This window comes from Bidens hawaiensis, unplaced genomic scaffold (genome assembly GCF_021521415.1).
Source record: "Bidens hawaiensis isolate Kalapana, Puna unplaced genomic scaffold, B.hawaiensis_p1.1 tig00016945_1, whole genome shotgun sequence".
NCBI classification, from domain to species: Eukaryota; Viridiplantae; Streptophyta; class Magnoliopsida; order Asterales; family Asteraceae; genus Bidens; species Bidens hawaiensis.
This window is the reverse complement of record NW_027492568.1, coordinates 113,700-136,261: the sequence shown is the minus strand read 5'-3', so window position 1 is coordinate 136,261 and position 22,562 is coordinate 113,700. Positions and strand designations below refer to the sequence as shown.

General features: G+C 42.6%; 1 pseudogene across 1 annotated transcript; it reads left to right on the top strand.

Annotated features, from left to right (window-relative positions):
* The first annotated feature begins 2,739 nt into the window (after positions 1 to 2,739).
* Positions 2,740 to 6,534, top strand: LOC143552584 (putative serine/threonine-protein kinase PBL11; annotated as a pseudogene). Its single transcript, XR_013138682.1, has 5 exons — positions 2,740 to 2,989; positions 5,543 to 5,713; positions 5,807 to 5,943; positions 6,015 to 6,066; positions 6,121 to 6,534. The product of XR_013138682.1 is annotated as a putative serine/threonine-protein kinase PBL11 (transcript).
* Positions 6,535 to 22,562: the final 16,028 nt, after the last annotated feature.

Sequence of the window (22,562 nt, the reverse complement as noted above, 5' to 3'; positions counted from 1 at the left end):
TTTTCATTAAATATTCATTTTAAGATCAAAAGAACTAAAAAATAGTGCTTTTTTTTAGAAAAACTTTTTCTTCTATTTTTACTAAAACAAAATCTAAATCTTTTTTAATAAGGTGTATTTTAATACGCTTTTTTTTCAAAGTAAGCTCATTTTAAATGATTACTTTATAGCCCAACGAAAGAATTGGGCCGTATCAAAACAATAAAATGAACATTTTGTTTAAATTTATCTCTTATAATATATTAATAAAAAAACATTTTGTTTAAATATATCTCTTAATAATATATTATAACTTACTTTATGTATACCCATAATGAGTTCAGGTTCGTAATATATGATGTTTGTGAATTTAACAAAATTGGATTTTATAATTTCGGAGAATTAGTCGAAAAAGAGGTTTTATAAAAGCGTATGCAATTTGATCGTCTGTAAAGATGCAAAGATGGACTGCACTGAGGGGGTGTTTGGGATCCCTTATTTTACATTCTTGTAGCTTATAACTTATAGGTTATAAGTTATAAGGTATTTGAAAAAATTAGGTTTTGTAAGTGTATAGGTTATAAGATCACGTGGAGCAGCTCAAAGAACCCGTCAAGTTCATTCAAGAATTGCGATCAAGTTTCAAGATCAGAAGGTGTAACACCCCAGCTTTAAGCGGAATACGCCCGGGTGCAACGTACTGATCACTCATAAGCTCGTAACACTATTAATAGTGAAAATATATTTATTTTATTCCATAATATCGCAAGTATACAAATAGTTTGATAATGAGACAATCAACATTACATCTAAATAAAACAAATATTATTAATTGAAATAATCCTAAGGTATAACTAGTTTTCTTGTCCTGGCACTTCATCGTATCAACCTGCAGCACGTTTAAAATAATATATTTTGTCAACAACACATGTTGGTGAGTTTTCATAAGTTTTTGCGTATATATATATATATAAAATGCGCGATTCAACGATCGTCATACAATAAATATTCAAGCATAATGAAATCAAATAGTGTCATCCTCCCGTTCATTTAGCCAAAGCCGTAGAAGTCGGGGAAATGAGAACCACATTACGTAAACAACCGAAGTCGTAAGCGCAGGTACGTCCCGTCGGACCCTCCCACTATGTGTATGCGTTTGCGTTTGCGTAACTTCCACCAATAAAACAATAAACACGTTGCAAGCAAGTTCACGTATAATCATAAACAATATGCACGAATAATATTAACATGTACGATATTAGTGAATCGGTTTGTAAACAAGCGCATAACTAACGAAATAAAAACTCGTGACGTGCTACACCCCAAAACATTATAAAGCATTTAAAATGGGGTTATGAAGAACTCACATGTTAAATAAACAATAATGAGTAAATAAGTGAAGATGTCTTCAAGCGAGTGAACCGACAGGGTTTGGTTCAATAAGTGACCCTAGATAAATAGATAACTATGATCAAAATAAGGTTGAGGAAAGACAAGAAATAGATGGCCGACATGTTCGGTTTATAATTCTTAAACGAAAAGTTTTTTGAAAATATATTTTTGTTCTATTTTTATAAGTTAAATGAAATAGGTTAGTTATTTGATTTTTAATCAATTTTGTTTTAGTTTTAGAAAAAAAATAAAAATAAAGGTTATAATAATTATTAGTTAATTTTAATGATTTCGGTTCGTTTTCGAGCCGAATATTATTTAATAAAACAAGTTTAACGAGTGGTTCATGTTTTTGGTTGGACATGAACTCGGTTTGATTCGGGTTTATATCTAACATAATTGAAATGATAAGATGGCGTGACATGTTGAAAATTCTTAGTCTTGTTTATTAGTTTTGCAAAAGTTACTTTTTAACTTGAAACTTATTTTTAACCGAACATTAACGTTCCGACGAGTGATAGTGAAAATACAACTACGGTTGTTAATTTAGAGTGACAACATGATGATGATCACATGATATGTTGTACATAAATAAGACAACAATTACCCGAGGATGGAATATCAAAGAAGAAAGAAGAACTTGAAACTTGGATTTTTGCACCATTTGAAAAGCAATAACAAAATTGAAAGTGTAAAGTGTTGTGGTGAATGATTTGTAGAAGTTTGAGAGGCTTTATATAGGCTTCAAATAATTAATAACAAGGTTGAAGTGATTAATTACATAAGCTAGTCATAAGGCTAGTCTTAAGCAATATTAATCACCATATAATGAGCTTTGACCCAATTTGGTGAATTAGGAAGTTAATTATCAATAATAAAATAGTCTAGGTTCATCCAATACTTGGAAAAAACGAGTCAAATAGCGAGAATTTAGAGAGGATGAAAAGAATGCGGCTGACCCGTCTTGAAGAATACCAATAATTATAAACAATTAAGTAACACAATCAATACTCAATAAATGCGGAGATTTTATTAATAATCCGAAAAGTATCAAAATTTTAAAATGGTGCGGGTTTTCGGTTTTTAAAAATGACGAATGTCACAGAAGGTACTGACCAAGAACGGTTCAAGTACAGTTCTATTCGAGAAGACTACTATGTTTTGGTGAAGTTTGTTCGAGACTCATTTTTGTGTTCAATCAAAGTCGTGGTTGAAGAACAGGTTTTGTCGATCAAATTCTGATCGGAAAATTAGTTGGACAAGTTAGGTTCAATTCAGAGTGTGCTTTATATGAGTTAAACAAGTTATGTTTTGACCAAGGGTTTGATATTTTGGATTGATTCGGGAATAAGAGATGATTAGAGAGACATGATGTTCGCTCGGTTAGATGACCAGAAACGCAGCCAGAGGAGTGAATATGCGAGTTCATACGACCGAGGGAATGGTCGGGGAAAGGGTCATAAAGGAGGTCGAGTTCAAGAGAGCCGAAAGAACAAAGTCATAGATCAAGAGAAGTTCCAAGAATTCATGACCAAGATGATGAGGACCATCATGGTTATGAAAGCCGAGAAGGTCAAGACCGTGGGTCTAGTGGTGAAGCTTGAGTTAAGTCATGGGGGTGACCAAAGTCATTGAGGGGTGACCGGGTTTAATACATATAAAAAACTTTCTCATGAAATCGCGAAAATTTACCTTACGAAGCGAAAAAACGACGGTGACCGGGGACACTCCCGGTCTTTTAAAAGCTACGCCCCTGCATGGGTCAAATCAAGCAGTACAAAAGAGATATATTCGATGTTAAAGATTCCCTACTTCGAGTCGGAAGTTAGGGGAGCGATTGTTGGATGTAATTTCAGATTCCAAGTCCGAAATAACGTCAAACAATAAGAAGTCGGAACCGTTGTGATGATAGAGGCTTGGTGAACCAATCTACAATTTGACCGTCTGTCTTAATAAACGAACAGAGAACTTTCTTTGAGCGACCCTTTCCCTGAAAAAATGATAGTCAATCTCCACATGTTTTGTGCGAGCATGAAATACCGGATTAGCAGAAGAGATAGGTGGCACCATGATTATCACACCACAAAGTAGGAGTAAATATGAAGTTCCTTTAAAAGCGCCTCAAGCCATGTGGCCGTGTTTGCTAAAGTTTTATACTCAAACTCCGTGTTTGCTAAAGTTTTATACTCAAACTCCGTAGATGACTGAGAGACGGTGTGTTGTTTACGAGCTAGCACACCATGAAATATGATTAGATTCAAGGTAGATGGCAATTCCCTCCCCCCTGTTGGATCGACGGTCATCGAGAGAGCCAGCTCAATCTGTATCAGAGTAGGCAGTGAGAGAATGATTGCACGCATCAATTGTATGCATGAATAATAGGGGCTGATTATTGTTGAATCAGCAAGCCATGGTGAGAAATGCCTTGAAGATACCGAAGAATTCGTTTAACCGCAGACCAATGAATTTCTATGGGGGAGTGCATAAACTGACAAACTTTGTTAACCGCAAAGGTAATATGCGGTTTGGAAAGAGTTAGGTACTGTAGTTCTCCAATGGTTTGTCTAAATTTAACCGGATTATCAAACAGAGGACTATCACCAAGTGCCAAATTGGAGTCTGTGGCCATAAGAAAGTCGACTTGTTTAGACTGAGATAGACCTGCTTTATGAATAATTTCGGAGATATATTTCCTTTGAGAGAGAATCAAATCAGTGCCTCGAGAAACCACCTTGTAATTAAGGTGGGTTTAAGATATTTGTATTCTTCTCCAAGACCTGAAATAACCTGCATAACAATATCTTTTTCTATCATAGGCTCACCAATGTTTGCTAAGGCATCTGAATACTCTTGTGCTCGTGTAAGATAGGCAGTAGATATTTCTTCGGGTTTCATCCGAATCTTTAGCAGCTCGATTTTGAGGGTGTATTCCCCTGAATATGTATGTGGTGCATAGGCACGCTCCAAGGAAAGCCATATTTCAAGTGAAGTATCACCCTGAACATGTTTGAAAGAACCTTCAAATAGTTGAGAGGAGCGGCATGTGACATGAGCATCATTGGAGATCCATGCTAAACACTCGGGATTCGGTTGTTGATGTAAGTCAGCAATGCGGGTTCTTTGTCAAAGGATGAAGAAGAGACTGTGACAGTTTCTGTTGGGCAAACAATGGATCCATAGATGTAGGGAAAAACTCCATTGGTGAGAAGAAAAGGTTGGATCATTATTTTTCAATATCCATAACTGGTTGGACTTAAAAGTAAATCCAAACTTGTGAGAGTTGTGGTTGATTTTAACCATTTGGAGAAGAGCAGAAGCCTATCAGTGCTTAGAATAAGGGTGGCGACAGAATTAGGGTTGATAGGATAGGCTCTGATACCAAAACAAACAATCTTTGGTAATTATGTTACGTATTGTATTGAATAATAGAATAATCCCTTAACTATAAACAGAATACAAAGTTGCACGTTAATCCCTCTAATATTAATATGATATTATGTATTTAAGTGTCTAATACCTAGAAACCTCCAATTAGTGAGTGTTAAGGTTCTTCACTACTCAACCAAGACTTGGTGTACCTGAGCAAATTGTGAACCTTTTTATTGAGTCTGTTTCTCCAGTCTATTTAAAGGCTCTAGCCATTCAATAATAAGAGATCATTCTCTGCAAAATATAGTCTCTACGTGTGTTCCGTCTCTGATAAGTCCAACATTTCGAGAGGTAGGCCACTCTCCAATTGAGACCCAATAAATACTATGATGCCGATTCCACGGCTTTACTCAAATGGCTCAAACACAATTGATTAATTCATAGACTTCATTTAACCAAATGGTTAAAGACAAACTGAAAGGTTCAAGAACAATGTTCTTTATAATCTTCTTAATATCAAAAACCGAGTAAACAAGAGACCTAGTAACCATATTTATAAATAACACTAAACAAAACATTTGGGCCGGGCCAACTTAATGGGCCGGATGTTCACACTAATCATATATATGCTAGTCACCTATATGTGGAACTTGTTAAGGAAATTTTAGCATTGCCTATTAAGGGCAACTATGAAAAGCATCAGTTGATTGAGGTTTGGTATATGGTCACTTAATTGTGATATAGTTTCTAGTAGTTACTGACATGCAATTATTCATGAAAATAATGGAATATTGGTAACTAGCTTATGGACCTAAACATATATGTTTGCAGTTTGTTGATCTGGCAGTTATAAGCAAAACATTGAATCATCCGAACCTTATTAACGTACTAGGCTACTGTTTTGAAGACGATACACTGTTCCTTATTTACAAATTCATGGAGAGTGGAAGCTTAGATTCTCACCTATTCAGAAGTAAGTAAAGCCTTGAAACAACATATATAAGAAACTAAACGTTGTAACTTGTAAGCGGATGTGGAATTAATGTAACTTGTGCATTGTTCTCAGAATACAAGATACCACTTCCATGGAAAACAAGAGTTCAAATAGCAAGACAAGTAGCTGAAGCTCTTTCTTTCCTGCATAGGACAGATAATCAGGTTCTTAATTTCTCCATCAGGATACATCAGATACTGCTGGACGAGGTAATTTTCATTACTTAGGATGCAACTATGACGTTTTATTTCTCATTTTAATTCTGCACGAAATATTGTAGAACTTCAACGCAAGGATTATCGATCCTTTACACTACCAACCAACACAATCAAGTACTGCTTCCTATCTCTCTGAAGTTTCTGTAGATAATGACTTCTGTGGATTAGTTTATGGCATGACAGATTAAGAAAATGATACAGATGTTTCAGAGATCTCTAAGTTTGAAGGTATCGTCTATTCTTTTGGAGTATTATTGATTCAGATGATAACTGGTGAACCTATTAGCGAAATAGGAATTGCAAATCTAAGACAAAACATGTGGGATCCAAATGGAGATCATAGGAAAGAGAGCTTGAGGAGAGCACTGGATCCAAGCCTGCACAATGCAGACGACGACACGACTATTATGGAGGCAATGAAATTAGCACTCGATTGTGTTGCTAATCCTAACTTTTCTCTGATGAGTGCATTGGATATATTAAGACAAATTGAGACTTATATGATAAAACGTGATGCATGTAAGTAGCCAAGGGAGCCATCATCAGAACACGTATGGCCTACCTCCAAATTTCTGTCAAATCTAACAACTTCCTTTCTAACTTATATTGGGTCGTTTTAGTTTGCTTGGGTGAAAGCATTCTATGTATTTCCTCTTTAAGACCAACTCTAAATTCAACTTTCTATATATTGCAATATTAATAATGATAACTAACAAGAATAATGTAAAAAAGTACACGCAATTGAGCATTGTTTGAATTTGGCAAAAATATCACTCAAGTTCATTTATTTAATTAAATCTTAGACAAAACTAAAAAATCTAAGAAATTTATAGTTTTGAGTGTGCAAATAGGATACAAAGTTGTCAATAGAGACCACTTACTGATCCAATGAAGAAAGAAGTAGCATTTGTTCGTAAGAAGATTGATTCGGTCAACAAAGAGTTTGAAGCCATTCCTACACCACTGCCAGACCACCGGACAGGGCAACTCTCTCTCTCTATTAAGAACCCCCTTTCCATGTTTCTCTGAGCCGAGAAGAGAGAAAGAAAGATGAGTATGAAAAGAAAGAGGGGTGGCATACTACCATACAAGACTAGAGTCGTGAAGAGAAAGAGACAGTAGAGAAGGGAAGATGAGTATCAGAAGAAACAGGGGTAAGATATTGAAGAATGAGCTCCAGTTTTGAGACAAACTTTTACACATTAATATATTTGTTAACTGGTGTTAGGCAATGTGGTAAGTTGGAAGGCTCAGTTGCAACATGTGGAGACTGTTAGTTAGAAGTCAAAATTAAACAAAGTCAACATGGTCAACTCCAATGTACAGGGGTGGTATGCCACCAAACTTGTGGGTGGATGCTTATGAAGTTTAAGTGATGAGTGTAATAGCTTCCAACCTTCGAGGACTATATGTGTCAAACTGAAACAATGATTGTTAACAAACCATTAGCAGTCAGATTTGGGCATTTAAACTACTCACATTCATGATCCAACTCAACCAGCCTATTTATTAAAAAATTAATATATATCTCTTCCACCTATACAACCCAACTAAACCCAAAATTTTCACTCTCATTTATAACTCAACCAACAAAAATTTATATTCAATAAATATATAGTATAATATTTGTTATTATTAAAAAAAGTAAAACATTAAAAATAAAATCATATATTCTAAAATCTAACAGAATGAAAAGTTTGCATCATATTAAACATTCAAATAAAAGTATGTGTATTGAGATTTTTTTAATGAATATTGGTATTTTTTTTAGTATGTTTATGATAAGTTTTATTTGGAAAAAAATATATACATTCATTCAATTATAAGTGGATAAGTGGTGGATTAATCAATATAAAATTAAATAAATGTATTATGTGCACAACCAACCTACCGTCGGTTCACCGACTTGGTCGCCCAACTTTGAATCCATCTCAACCAATTCACTTTTTCTTTTTAATTCCAACTCAGCTATCTAGCCGACCGACCGGTCACGAGATTCAATCAGTCCGTTAATTATTCATTTTCGATATCATTTTGTAATGTTTTTCATTTGATTCTTCTGATCATTCCTGTGTTCGTAACAATAAACGAGAAGAGCAGCAAATTCTTCGATGTTTCATCATCGAGAGTAATAAGAATCATTTAATTCTTCTGATCATTCCTTTTCTTTGAGTGTTTTCATAACAATAAACGAGAAGAGCAGCTGATTCACTGCCTCTTTCAGAGTATCAGTCTAAAGCTGGTTACTTATTCACATCACGTATGCACGTTTTATGATATGTTTAAAGTTGTCTTAATACATCCAATGCTGAGTTCAGAGTATACCGAGGAGGATAATCCATGCATTTGAATGCAACACTAGCTAATTTAAACGCTTTACTGAAAGTAGCGTCATCTACATCGGGCAGGCGCGGATCCAGTGCTCTCCTCAAGAGCTCTTGCATATGTTCTTCTTTCCGATACTTCATGTGTACTCGTAGATTGTCAATATTGATTTCGCTAAGACGTTCACCAGTTAGTATCTGAAGCAATAATTTTCCAAATGCACTTATTCTGTCATCATATAACATCCCTGTAGTATTTTTTTATGTCACTGAACTAATGTAGAAGTCACTTAAGTTTAACTTAGATTTCAACATGTATGGAAAATAGGAGTAATTATAGAAAGTTAGGAGAAATCGAAGGAACTTACCATCTTGTAGTGGATAGCAGAACAATAATGGATCCACATCTTCCTTGTCTACCCTTCCTAGAAGTCACTTAAGTTTAACTTAGATTTCAACATGTATGGAAAATAGGAGTAATTATAGAAAGTTAGGAGAAATCGAAGGAACTTACTCGTTTGTGGGTAATAATAATAATATGATGGATCCATATCTTTCTTGTCTCCCCTTCCTAGTGTTTCAAGCTCAGCATCCGAAACCTTTGCATTGAAGTCCTACATTTCAAACCAAGAAATAAAACCACTGGTTGTCAAAGTTGCATCGCATGTAATGAAATTTACCTTGTCCAACAAAATCTGATGTAGCTTAATAGTGTGATTATAATCCCAAATCTGTCTTCTGTCTAGGAATGCAAAAGCTTCAGTTACTCCTAAAGCTATTTGAAATCTTGTCTGCCATGGAAGTGGTGTCGTGTTATCTGAAAAGGATGCGGAAGTTACATTCTACATCTGTTTACAATGTTTAGTTCTAGTTAAGGCTCTACTTACTTTTGAGCAAGTGATATTCCAAAGATCCTTTCTCCATAAATTCATAAATAAGGAACAACTGTCCATCCGTAAAGCAGTAGCCTAGAATCTTAACAAGGTTTGGATGATTAAATTTGCTTAACAAGAATGTCATATCAGCCAACTGCAACCATATATGATCATTAGGTCCACAAGCTACTTACCAATATTCCAATAGCAAAAGATCAAGTTAGTTACCTGCACTTTCTTGAAATATTGAAACTGGAAGCGATGAAGACTCTTAATGGCAATCCTTAATGGACCATCAGTGGCAGATAGGGAAGATGTGTTGTTATCTATCAAACCTTTATATACATACCCATAATCTCCTTCACCAATCAGCATGTTAAGCCTGAAATTTCTCGTGGCATTTTTCAGATCATCAAAAGAAAACTCTTTCAAATCATGAGCCAATATTTGTAATTCCCCAGCAGAAGATACTCTATCACTATGTTCTTTTGAAGAGGAGGCATGACTAATGTTGTCCTTTTCAAGGGACTTGGTTTGAGCTGTTAAGAGGAAAATTATGAGGATCATAATTGGTGGTAAATAAATATTTTTATGGAATACACAATATACCTGAGTTGACTTCAGGTGAGATGAAGGGCCATTTAATCATTTTACCAATTGACAATATGCCTGCGGATGGCGTTTTAGGGTTGTCGAATTTTTTTTGTAATGCCAGACAAAGCTCTAGAGCGACCACAATTTCAGCCATTTTAGGGCGGTCCTCTGACTCACTACTCAGACAACGATATGCAATCTGCACAAATTCCTTCAAACACTGTGGAGAGATCTGACTCTTGATCTTAAGATCAATGATGTCATGCACTTTCTTTTTCTTAACAGATTCAAGAACCCACTTTACCAAACTGATCTCATGAGTCTCGTCATGACGGCTATCCAGTACTGCTACCCTCCCGCACAACAACTCGAATAATACCACTCCAAAGGCAAACACGTCAGATTTTCTTGTCAATCGTCCCGTAAAGTAATACTCTGGATCAAGATAGCCAAACGTACCCCTAACGCGGGTTTCGACATAAGCACCTGAAGTGTCTGTTGGGCCAAATTTGGCTAATCCAAAATCTGATATCTTAGCAGCATAGTCTTCATCCAACAAAATATTTGTGCTTTTAATGTCACGATGTATTACTCCAAACTTGGTGCCTGTTCCAGTGTGAAGGTACTCCAACCCTCTTGCTGCCCCTATGCTTATCTTTAGTCGTTGGACCCAACTCAGATTAGTACCCTTTCTGTGCAAATGATCATCAAGTGTTCCATTTGGCATAAACTCGTAGACAAGCATCATCTCTGAGTTATCGTTACAATAACCGATCAAAGACACAAGATTACAGTGCCTCAACTTGGTAAGCATCTCGATTTCAGCCAAAAACTCAGTTGCACCTTGGCTGGAATCGAAATTCAATCGCTTGATGGCAACGGTAGTTGTTTCCGCCTTTTCAATAGTGATGGTAGCTTTATACACCTTACCAAAACCACCCTTCCCTACGACCAGTGTGTCGTCGAAATTCCGGGTGGCTGATTGAATCTCATCGACCGAGAATAGGCGGCATGATTGGATGCAAGGGATTGATGAGATATTAGCTTCCATTCCAGAAACACAATGGTTGCTATATTTTTGAGAGTTTATTCTGTCACTATGAAATTGAAACCATTAAATTAAAAAACTACCTAGCCAGGTTCTGACTTTGCAATAATTGTCCAAACATATATACACACGCAGTTTGTTTAACATTATTACCAACATTCTTGTTTAATTTAATCAATATTACTTGGTAGCAAAACCAAGAGGTGGAAATATATGTGGGGTCTGTTGGTTAATCATCGATCTCGTTAAAGATTTCGTTAGTTTATCAAAGAATAGTTTGACTTTGTTAGAAAGTTCTGTTAGTATAGTTAGGGTTGCAAAATGTAATTAGGAGATAGTTTGTGTGTATTATTGTAATTAGTTAGAATATAAACGAAAGGTTGCGTCATATATATATGAACTGTCGCAACCCTTGCCGGAGTAACCGCCGGTGGGTATAAATACCTCCGGCCATGAAGAGGTAGGTCCCAGCAGAGCCCAGTTGGACCCACAGACTCACCTTGAAAAGGGACGTCTGCGCAGTTCAACCCGCAAGACTCCTTAACGGACGTCTGCGCGGTTGAACCCGCAAGACTAAACTAAAGGGACGTCTGCGCAGTTCAACCCGCAAGACTCCTTAACGGACGTCTGCGCGGTTGAACCCGCAAGACTAAACTAAAGGAACGTCTGCGCAGAAACCAACTGGATCAGCAGGACCCACCACGCTCAGAGACGTGACGTCCTCACGTGCGGTACGCAAGCTGTTCCCGCAGGAAACGCCTACCAATGGTTTCCAGGTACTCCGGCTGTTCCCGCAGTTATGGATACCGGCCATCAGGGAAGGCCACCCGCGCAGCATGGCTACACGCACAAGGCTTAACTCTCATAATAATTCAGCAGTCACCTGAAGAAGGAATGAGCAAGCCGGGAACATTCCCGCACAATGGCGGGAGGGGGAATACTCCCGCCCAAATGAGCCAGTCCGTACGATACTGAGGATCTTTTACTGTACCTGACGAGGTATGGGCAAAAGATCTGTCCAAAGATACGACAGCTCATTGACAACAGTATGGCGAGCAGCATGCTCCTGTACTGTATGTCACTATTAGCCGCTACCTACTCACCAACTCCTGACATACCACGTGCCTAGCCTGTAGTTGGTGAAAAAGGAATAGTACACGGCAGGCCTGGTCACTATCAGCCGCTGCCTACTCACCAACTACCAGCAGGGCACGTGCGTAGGCCACTGTTGGTTGAACAGGAATACTATTCAGCAGGCCACACCTCCTTGGGAACCTATCTCCGGCTATAAATACCACGAATGGTATGACCATCATATCTTATCTTGTATCTTCATATTATACCTGATATCTGCTCTAGCAATCTCTTAATATACATTCATATTTAAAGAGCAATCTAGTCTGATTCTCACGCCGGAGGGTGGTCACAAGGAGGAACCCCCCCCCCTTCTCAGTGACGAGCTCACGGTGTCTGTTTTGCAGGTTATCAGAAGAACCATCTTCTCAGGGTCTAACCCCTCGTGGGAAACAGCTATCTAACCCCCAGGTTACTCCTAATCTGCACGGAGTCCGGTTAGTGTTTCTTCATTGGCGCCATCCGTGCATAAAGCTAGAACTTCATTTTTCTCCAGTTTTTTCAAACTTCTAAGATGGTTAAAGAAACTCCGGTAACCACAACCCCAGCTACTGGGGGGAATACCGGCAACACAGTTTTTACAAACACTACCCCGGCTACCCAAGCCGGGGCAAGTGAAGTAAATTTTACGAACACTACCCCAGTTACCCAAGCTGGGGCAAGTGCAGTAAATAATCGCTCACTGGGAATCACCGATACCCAGTTAGAGAAACGAACAAGACTCCCCCGCCAAACACTCGATGAGGTTAAGGCATGGGCGGAGACACGTCAAAAGGAATTCCAAGCGGAGTTGGACGAACGCTTACGTTCCGTCCAACAGGCTGACGAATTTGGAAGCACTCGCCAACAGCTCAACATGAGCAGTGAGTGCGAATCCTCGGACGATGATCAGGAGGAATCCGACACCGACGCAAACCCTCGCCATAGGGCGAAAGGGAAGCGTAAGGAAACGGACTTCCAAACGAGAAGGAATTTCGGAGAAACATTCAAACAAAGAAACGTGGGGGGGAAGCCCACGTGACTTCTCCAAAACATTCAGACCAACTGCTGCAAACGCGGGAACATCCAAGTTTGCAAGGGACATTGCAGAAGCAATCGCCCCAAAAAGTACCAAGCAGATGCCCAACATCGGCACCTATGATGGTATATCCGACCCAGATGATCACCTGAACGGATTCATAGCGGGGGCAACCGTCAGCAACTGGACGGAACCCACGTGGTGTTATATGTTCCAGATGACACTGGTTGGAGCGGCCAGAGCGTGGTTTGACCGTTTACCGGTCCACCACATCTATGATTGGGCGGACTTCCAACACAAGTTCAGCCAACACTTCAGTCAACAGAGGAAGTATATTGAAGAACAGTGGATGATCCTCAACTGCGTTAGAGATAAGGATGAACCTTTACTAGACTTCATCACTCGCTTTAACTCAAAAAAGCTGAGTCTGGGGGTTATAAGCGAAGACCTTGTTCGCGCCGCTTTCATCCAGGGCGCCGAATACCCAGAACTTATCCGCACGTTGACGGGCAAAGACGGCATGCCACCCACATGGGATGCCATCATGACGGCAGCCAAGCGCTTTGCCGAAACGGAGAAGCAACTGGGTGAGAATCTGCCCCAGACCACAAACTTCTACACGCAGAGGACTAGAGAAAACAGCGTCCAGTCCGCCTGGCAAAACAAAAGGAGGAAGCCAAGCATATGGCAGTCAAGGATAAACTTTGACACCTCATCCAGCTCTCGCTCCCTATTAGGCGGAAAGGATAATACACACCCATCAGGCCAACACACCAGGTGGACGCCCCTCACCAAAAGCGTCACGGAGATATTTGCCACTGAGAAACTCCCATGGCCAAAAGCTCCAAAGGTCCGACAACGACCTGATGCGGACCAGAGCAAATACTGTGACTTCCACGACACAAAGGGTCACACCACTGAGAAGTGTTCAGCTCTGAGGAATATTATCGAAACATTCGTCAAGGAAGGCAAACTTACACACCTGGTGGCATCAATCAGGAATAGAGGGCAGAATGACAACCGATACAAAAGCAACGGACGAAAGCCCGTTGACATCAGCATTCACATGGTTCGTGGTAACATCAGAGGAAGAAAAAGACAGACGACAGAACCATGCGCATGGAAAGAAGCTGAGGTGCGCTTCCCGCGAGTGCCAGGAGGACCCAGCAAAGAAGGCCATATCGTCATCAAAAGCCAGCTGGGGCACTACATCACTTCCCGCACTCTTGTTGACAACGGTGCCTCGTCAACAGTTATGTACAGGCAGTTCTTCGACAAGTTAGATGATGAAGACAATGAACGCTTGGAAACGGTCTACGCCTCGATGGAAGGGTTCGACGGCAGCACAAACACCCCCCTGGGCATCCTATCTTTCCCCGTCACTCTCACAGACGGAAAACTCTCCCGCACAGAGGATGTGGACTTTGTCGTAATGAGGAAGCCACACCACACGTACGACATTCTCTTCGGGAGAGACGGGATGGCAAGATTCAACGCCGTAGTATCTTCAGTCCACGGCATGATGGGATGGCCAACAGCTGAGGGCGTGGCGATGGTCACCGGTATTCCCCAGGTATGCATCGCATCGTCTCATCAACACCCAAACCAAAGATGGCTAAACCCACCATCACCGAACCAGAAGAATGGGCTTTTAACGGAAAATACCCCGACCAGGCGGTTACCATTGGCCCAACAATAACTGATCCTACGCGCACATTACTCAAACGCTTACTACAAAAAAACGCGGACATCTTCGCATGGAAACCAGCAGACATGACTGGTGTACCTCGAAGTAAAGCAGAGCATAAGCTCAAGTGTGACCAGGCTTTTACGCCGGTCATACAAAAGCGTAGAGTAATGGGGGCGGAACAAGCTAACGCGTGTAGAACCCAAGTCAAGGAACTCCTTGACGCGGGCATCGTACACATTAGCAGATATCAAACTTGGGTTGCAAATTCCGTTATGGTACCAAAGTCTAACAAGCAATGGCGCATGTGCATAGATTTCAAAGACTTGAACAAAGCATGCCCCAAAGATTGTTACCCGTTACCCGAAATTGATCTTAAGGTAGATTCGTTATCACCGTTTCGCCTTAAATGCTTCCTTGATGCGTATAAAGGATACCATCAAATCCACATGGCCGTTGACGATCAGGACAAAACCGCATTTCGGACGCCCGATGGCACATTCTGTTATCAAATGATGCCATTCGGACTTAAGAATGCCGGGTCCACATACCAGCGCCTGATGGACAAAGAGTTTCATGCCCAAATTGGGAGAAACTTGGAAGTATACATGGATGACCTGGTCATTAAAAGCCTTAACCCAGAAGCGATGTTGAAAGACATCGAAGAAACATTCAACACACTCAGAAGGATAAACATGAAGCTCAACCCGAGCAAGTGTTCCTTTGGGATGGAAGAAGGGAAGTTCTTAGGAGTCATCGTTACAAAAGATGGCTTCAGAGCGAACCCTGAAAAGGTCGAAGCCATTATTAAAATGGAATCACCTACCACCATCAAACAAGCTCAGACACTGAACGGACGCCTAGTTGCACTTAACCGCTTCTTGGCAAATCATGCGGATAGGTCGTTCCCATTCGTGTCGACGCTGAGAAACTGTCTAAAGAAAACGAACTTCCGCTGGACACCGGAAGCGGAAACAGCTTTTCAGGAAATTCGGTCACGTTTGATCGAACTCCCAACGCTCACAGCACCAAAAGCGGGAGAGGAATTAATCCTATACCTCTCCGCCACAGATAGAGCGACCGGGGCCGTCCTGTTAGTCGAGCGAAAAGGCATCCAGATGCCAATCTACTATGTTAGCCGCCTCCTAACAGACGTCGAAACTCGGTACTCTACCCTGGAAAAATTAGTCTTAGCACTTGTACAGGCTTCACGCAGGCTAAGACGATATTTCTAAGATCACCCAATTACTATTCTCACCAACTTCAAACTTGCAAACGTTTTAGGCAAACCCGAACTTTCGGGACGCCTAGCCAAATGGGCAATAGAATTGGGAGAGTACGCGATAAAATACAAGCCAAGGCCAGCTATAAAAGGCCAGGTCTTGGCCGACTTTATTGCTGAAGTCCCCGCATCGCGGGAGAAAGAGTGCCAGGACGAGGCTCAACCCTCTCCAGCACTAGACATCGATGAAGTCTGGCGACTTTACACTGATGGAGCGGCCAGCAGCGAGGGCTCAGGCGCAGGGTTAAAACTTACCAACCCAGCAGGCCAAGAATACACTTATGCTATTCGACTAGACTTTTCAAGTACGAATAACGAAGCTGAGTATGAAGCATTCTTGGCCGGGTTGAGGATTGCGCGAAAAATGGGAGTAAAGAACTTGGAAGCCCATGTGGATTCCATGTTAGTTGCCAATCAGATAAACGGGACGTACACGGCCGTAAACGACACAATGGCGCTGTACCTCGCTCAAGCAAAAACCCTCATGCGCGATTTTAATGATTGTAAAGTCATACACGTCAAGCGTAGCGAAAACAAATCTGCGGATGCGTTAAGCAAGCTTGCATCATTAGCTTTCACTCACTTGGGAAAAGACATCCGCATTGAACTGCTTGGAGCACCATCGGTCCCGCACAAGGAAGTCTGTGTCATCCAAACCGGCACAGAAACGTGGATGACACCAATAGTAAATTACCTTGCGGCAGGCATACTACCAGAGTCAAAAACAAAGGCAAGAAAACTACGCTGTAAAGCACTGAACTATCAACTCATCGATGACATCCTTTACAGACGTAACTTTCTTGGCCCCCTCCTCAGATGCGTCGACGACCAAGATGCCAACTACCTCCTAAGGGAAGTACACGAAGGCATCTGTGGGATACACGCAGGTCCACGCGCAGTTGTAGCTAAGCTAAACAACGCGGGATACTTTTGGCCGGGGATGCATACGGATGTGCTGGCGTACATCAGAAAGTGCAGGTCTTGCCAGCTCTACGCACCCAACACGCATCGCCCAAAGAATGAACTTGTTCCAGTCACCTCTGCATGGCCATTTCAGAAGTGGGCCATTGACGTGACTGGCCCATTTCCCACAGCAGCAGGAAACGTCCAGTTTCTAGTGGTCGCCATCGACTACTTCACCAAGTGGATAGAAGCAAAACCCTTAGCCCAAACGACCGCAAAACATATCAAGAAATTCATTTGGGAATTTATCATTTGTCGTTTCGGGCTCCCACAGAATTTGGTGAGCGATAACGGCACCAACTTTGCTGACAAGAAGCTACAACAGTGGCTTAAAGAACTTCAAATCACCCACACCTTTACCTCGGTGGCGCACCCGCAGGGTAATGGTGAGGTGGAAAGAGCAAATAGGAGCATCGTCGACGGCATAAAGAGAAGACTATTGAAACACAGATCCGGCTGGGTGGACGAAGTTCCACACGTACTTTGGGCACACAGAACGATGAAAAAGGCAAGTACGGGGGAAACCCCGTTCAGCCTCACTTATGGCACTGAAGCCATGGTCCCGGTCGAAATTGGTTTACCCTCACCAAGGGTCATGATTCAACCAGAGGACAATAATGCGGAAAGACGGTTAGACCTCATGCTAACCGAGGAACGCAGAGACTTAGCCGCAATGCGTGAAGAGAACTACAAACGACAAATGCAAAAGTACTACAACACGCGGGTAAAACTCTGCAACTTCAATGAAGGAGACTACATATTGCGTAACAACGAGGCTTCGAACCAAGATCGCCCAGGAAAGCTGACTCCTGTCTGGGAAGGTCCGTACGTTATCAAACAAGTGCTGGGAAAGGGCGCATACCGGCTCGAAAGGCTCGATGGCACTCCCGTCCCAAGAACATGGAACGGAGCTCAATTACGCAAGTGTTACATGTAGATCAATTCCAAATTTGTAAAAGGCCCAGAGCCACTTTTAATGGAAATGATTCTCTTTAGAACATTGACGCTGATGATTTTATACTTGTAAACTTTCCACACGGATATGCCGGTCTTCACCGCATAATTACGAGGAAAGTCGTTGCGTGGGGAAGGCGGCAAAACCCGCATAAACCAAAAAAAAAAAACGGCAAACCTTCACGCAGGTCAGTTGAAGAGGAAAAGTTCAGTCATCCCACTAAATGAAAGTGCCGGTCTATCCGCATGAATCATTAAGGAAACTGAACACCAACTTATTGACAACCGCGCGTCGAACGGTTAAATTATTCAAAACAGAGAATCTCAACAAAAGGATGAGGAAAACCTACACGCAGGTCAGGTATAGGTAAAGTTTAGCCATCCTACTAAGTTCAAGTGACGGTCCTACCCGCACAATCACGAAAGGAAGCAAAACTTCACACCTATTCTGTCACGTTCAAAGGTTAACTTATCCAAAGCACTGGGAAAATTGCTAAAATAAACTAAAATATGCATGAGCAATTCATATAACGTTTATAACGCAAGTCTCAAAGATTCAAAAGTTAGCGGGAAAATACCCCTTAACTTGGCAACCAAGTAACCGTAAGACGGATGCGGGTACAGTGTTAAGGCAAAACCCTTCACATACCTAGCACCCGCAGGGAATTGAAGCCAAAAATACCTCGACAACCAAGTAACTATAAGACGGGTGCGGGTACAGTGTTAAGGCAAAACCCTTCACATACCTAGCACCTGCAGGGAATTGACGCCAGGAATACCTCGGCAACCAAGTAACTATAAGACGGGTGCGGGTACAGTGTTAAGGCAAAACCCTTCACATACCTAGCACCTGCAGGGAATTGACGCTAGGAATACCTTGGGAGTAAAGTAACTATAAGACGGTTGCGGGTACAGTGTCAAGGCGAAACCCTTCACATACCTAGCACTCCGCAGGGAAATGAAACCAAGAAGGATCTTCTGGGCCATGCTTGCGCACACGGGAATAACATCCCCGCATAACGGGAACGATGAGAACTAGATTGTTTGAAACTTCAAGATGGAATTGGTGGTTTTAACATAATTGATCACTATGTTCAAAACTACCAAAACCTCATGGAGAATCTACACAAGAGGTACTCAACGCTCCTGACTTGCGAGGAGGTTACAGACCTACCCGCATCATACCCAAATATCAAGCAGAATAGTGGGAAATTCTGCGTGACATTAGGACTTCCGTGGGAATAATCCCCATGGAAAACCTTAAAACTAAACCCTTTTCAAAAAACCCTTTGCTTAAGTCCAAAAGTTCACCTCACTTTATTAAACATTCATGAGAAGAACATTGGACTGGGGGGACTTGAAGAGGTAGGTCCCAGCAGAGCCCAGTTGGACCCACAGACTCACCTTGAAAAGGGACGTCTGCGCAGTTCAACCCGCAAGACTCCTTAACGGACGTCTGCGCGGTTGAACCCGCAAGACTAAACTAAAGGGACGTCTGCGCAGTTCAACCCGCAAGACTCCTTAACGGACGTCTGCGCGGTTGAACCCGCAAGACTAAACTAAAGGAACGTCTGCGCAGAAACCAACTGGATCAGCAGGACCCACCACGCTCAAAGACGTGACGTCCTCACGTGCGGTATGCAAGCTGTTCCCGCAGGAAACGCCTACCAATGGTTTCCAGGTACTCCGGCTGTTCCCGCAGTTACGGATACCGGCCATCAGGGAAGGCCACCCGCGCAGCATGGCTACACGCACAAGGCTTAACTCTCATAATAATTCAGCAGTCACCTGAAGAAGGAATGAGCAAGCCGGGAACATTCCCGCACAATGGCGGGAGGGGGAATACTCCCGCCCAAATGAGCCAGTCCGTACGATACTGAGGATCTTTTACTGTACCTGACGAGGTATGGGCAAAAGATCTGTCCAAAGATACGACAGCTCATTGACAACAGTATGGCGAGCAGCATGCTCCTGTACTGTATGTCACTATTAGCCGCTACCTACTCACCAACTCCTGACATACCACGTGCCTAGCCTGTAGTTGGTGAAAAAGGAATAGTACACGGCAGGCCTGGTCACTATCAGCCGCTGCCTACTCACCAACTACCAGCAGGGCACGTGCGTAGGCCACTGTTGGTTGAACAGGAATACTATTCAGCAGGCCACACCTCCTTGGGAACCTATCTCCGGCTATAAATACCACGAATGGTATGACCATCATATCTTATCTTGTATCTTCATATTATACCTGATATCTGCTCTAGCAATCTCTTAATATACATTCATATTTAAAGAGCAATCTAGTCTGATTCTCACGCCGGAGGGTGGTCACAAGGAGGAACCCCCCCCCCCTTCTCAGTGACGAGCTCACGGTGTCTGTTTTGCAGGTTATCAGAAGAACCATCTTCTCAGGGTCTAACCCCTCGTGGGAAACAGCTATCTAACCCCCAGGTTACTCCTAATCTGCACGGGGTCCGGTTAGTGTTTCTTCATTGGCGCCATCCGTGCATAAAGCTAGAACTTCATTTTTCTCCAGTTTTTTCAAACTTCTAAGATGGTTAAAGAAACTCCGGTAACCACAACCCCAGCTACTGGGGGGAATACCGGCAACACAGTTTTTACAAACACTACCCCGGCTACCCAAGCCGGGGCAAGTGAAGTAAATTTTACGAACACTACCCCAGTTACCCAAGCTGGGGCAAGTGCAGTAAATAATCGCTCACTGGGAATCACCGATACCCAGTTAGAGAAACGAACAAGACTCCCCCGCCAAACACTCGATGAGGTTAAGGCATGGGCGGAGACACGTCAAAAGGAATTCCAAGCGGAGTTGGACGAACGCTTACGTTCCGTCCAACAGGCTGACGAATTTGGAAGCACTCGCCAACAGCTCAACATGAGCAGTGAGTGCGAATCCTCGGACGATGATCAGGAGGAATCCGACACCGACGCAAACCCTCGCCATAGGGCGAAAGGGAAGCGTAAGGAAACGGACTTCCAAACGAGAAGGAATTTCGGAGAAACATTCAAACAAAGAAACGTGGGGGGGAAGCCCACGTGACTTCTCCAAAACATTCAGACCAACTGCTGCAAACGCGGGAACATCCAAGTTTGCAAGGGACATTGCAGAAGCAATCGCCCCAAAAAGTACCAAGCAGATGCCCAACATCGGCACCTATGATGGTATATCCGACCCAGATGATCACCTGAACGGATTCATAGCGGGGGCAACCGTCAGCAACTGGACGGAACCCACGTGGTGTTATATGTTCCAGATGACACTGGTTGGAGCGGCCAGAGCGTGGTTTGACCGTTTACCGGTCCACCACATCTATGATTGGGCGGACTTCCAACACAAGTTCAGCCAACACTTCAGTCAACAGAGGAAGTATATTGAAGAACAGTGGACGATCCTCAACTGCGTTAGAGATAAGGATGAACCTTTACTAGACTTCATCACTCGCTTTAACTCAAAAAAGCTGAGTCTGGGGGTTATAAGCGAAGACCTTGTTCGCAGCCGCTTTCATCCAGGGCGCCGAATACCCAGAACTTATCCGCACGTTGACGGGCAAAGACGGCATGCCACCCACATGGGATGCCATCATGACGGCAGCCAAGCGCTTTGCCGAAACGGAGAAGCAACTGGGTGAGAATCTGCCCCAGACCACAAACTTCTACACGCAGAGGACTAGAGAAAACAGCGTCCAGTCCGCCTGGCAAAACAAAAGGAGGAAGCCAAGCATATGGCAGTCAAGGGTAAACTTTGACACCTCATCCAGCTCTCGCTCCCTATTAGGCGGAAAGGATAATACACACCCATCAGGCCAACACACCAGGTGGACGCCCCTCACCAAAAGCGTCACGGAGATATTTGCCACTGAGAAACTCCCATGGCCAAAAGCTCCAAAGGTCCGACAACGACCTGACGCGGACCAGAGCAAATACTGTGACTTCCACGACACAAAGGGTCACACCACTGAGAAGTGTTCAGCTCTGAGGAATATTATCGAAACATTCGTCAAGGAAGGCAAACTTACACTTGGTGGCATCAATCAGGAATAGAGGGCAGAATGACAACCGATACAAAAGCAACGGACGAAAGCCCGTTGACATCAGCATTCACATGGTTCGTGGTAACATCAGAGGAAGAAAAAGACAGACGACAGAACCATGCGCATGGAAAGAAGCTGAGGTGCGCTTCCCGCGAGTGCCAGGAGGACCCAGCAAAGAAGGCCATATCGTCATCAAAAGCCAGCTGGGGCACTACATCACTTCCCGCACTCTTGTTGACAACGGTGCCTCGTCAACAGTTATGTACAGGCAGTTCTTCGACAAGTTAGATGATGAAGACAATGAACTCTTGGAAACGGTCTACGCCTCGATGGAAGGGTTCGACGGCAGCACAAACACCCCCCTGGGCATCCTATCTTTCCCCGTCACTCTCACAGACGGAAAACTCTCCCGCACAGAGGATGTGGACTTTGTCGTAATGAGGAAGCCACACCACACGTACGACATTCTCTTCGGGAGAGACGGGATGGCAAGATTCAACGCCGTAGTATCTTCAGTCCACGGCATGATGGGATGGCCAACAGCTGAGGGCGTGGCGATGGTCACCGGTATTCCCCAGGTATGCATCGCATCGTCTCATCAACACCCAAACCAAAGATGGCTAAACCCACCATCACCGAACCAGAAGAATGGGCTTTTAACGGAAAATACCCCGACCAG